Raw genomic sequence first — 1,964 nt, forward strand, 5'->3', positions numbered from 1 at the left:
TATGATTACAATATGGTTAATGTAACCTACAGGGTGGGAAATGGTTCTGAGAAATCTTTTTTCTTTCTTTCTTTCTTTTTTAGATTTACCTATCCAGGATTCCATATAAAGAAAAATATACCAAAACAACAACAACCCAGCAAAAATTATAAAATAAAATAATAGAAAAATCTCAATCCAAAAAGCAATCAGAAAACAATAAAAACTAGAATTAATTTAAAATGGATAAGTAGGGAGAACAAACGATAGAGTGTAAATTTTACCCTAAGTTAATCTGTATTAATTCATTTCCTAATGCACTCTGTCTGATAGCAAACCTATTCGCACCCCTGGTCAATAGTCAGAGGAGATTCTCTGGAGGTAATCCACAGCGGGAATCCTGTCAATGGATTTCAGACTTTCATTGTCATCTGTAGTTTTCTGCAAAACATGCTCAGATATTAAGCTCTAATAAAGTCCCCTCTACTGGTCATGGATTTTATTATTTACAATCCTTGAATCACACAGGCTTGTAAGCTTCTTCCATGTAGACTTACTTGACACCTCATTTAGATGGTTGCTTGTTTTAACATAGCCTTTAAGATGCTAGACACTATTCTTTTTGATAGCCAGGCATCATCTGATTTCTTCACATTTTACTGTAGCACCCATATCTCCAGTGATTGCTTCATAAGGGCAAAGTATTAAGTAGAGCCACATTATGAGAACTAATTGTTCTTATATTAAGGCTATGGTTAAGAGTGAGTTCAAAAGCAATTCATATATCTATGGTTTATATACCTCCTTGATCCATTTTAGAGGTATTTTTATCATTTTATGATTATCATATGTCATTTTTTAAATTAAAAGATCATTTTATTGGGGCTCTTACAGCTCTTATAATAATCCATACTATCATATATCATTTTATTGTTAGAAAATTTCACCTATCCTAAGGGGGAAAAACCACAAGAATGGGTGCTTCCTTCATTTTTTCCCTTTGAATATTGTCATTTCAGAATGTAGTATCTGAAGTTAACTTAAGGCATCTGGCCACCGGCCTTAGAAAAAAGCCAATACCAAGGATAGCAGAATACAGAGATGGAGAAAACCTAGAATGAAGTAGCTGAATCAATCAAACCTACTTCTTGTTATACTGATCATTAGATGATAAATTCCACCTTCTTAAGCCAGCACATATTGTGTGTCCATACTCTACTTTGGAGTTAAAATGTATTACCTGAAATAGTTCTTCAGTTCCCATTGTCATTCCTAAATTAGCTATATATAATCCTCAACTTTATTGTTCCTTTGTTAGTCTATAAGTCATGTAATTAATTAGCTAAGCCTTTGATCATCAAAATTTGAGCTCCATGAAGGGTGAAGACCAGGGATTTATTTTCCCCTTATTAACAGGGTTAATACTTGACTCTTCATTTTAAGTAAAGCCCATGGATGGGCTTCATTTCATAACAGCACCTAGATTATGCTTATGAGAATAGCTCTCCTGGCAGTGATAGTGCTCTGAATTTTAAAGATAGGTTTAATTCTTTCATATTATGCTAAGTCTCTACATTTTGGGATGATTTATTGCACAGCAACTGATAACTAAAACAGCCACCATACAGTCACCCTCGAAAGATGGAATCTGAGAATAAAGTTTCAATCTCTTTTGACTCTTTCCCTCTGATCTTTTAGATAGATGCATTCTGAAGTCGAATCTAATCAAAAGTGGAGGACAAAGCAAGGCCTTAGAGTCCGTGGAGATCAACCTCTCTGGGCAAAGAGCAAGTATGAGAAAGATGGAAACTGGATCTGAGCAAGCGAACATAAGATATTCAAGAGTCCTCTCCTTTCCCCAACTCATATCACCTGTCCTTTGTACAAGAAGAAAATGTTTCCCCACCACAGAAATGGATGAAGTCCTTCAGTTTCTGTATTATCATGGAATAATGTCTCTTCAGTAAGTATAATTCTTTTTTTTT

This window comes from Echinops telfairi, unplaced genomic scaffold (genome assembly GCF_000313985.2).
Source record: "Echinops telfairi isolate 266 unplaced genomic scaffold, ASM31398v2 ScPeMD7_7;HRSCAF=31, whole genome shotgun sequence".
Lineage (NCBI taxonomy): Eukaryota > Metazoa > Chordata > Mammalia > Afrosoricida > Tenrecidae > Echinops > Echinops telfairi.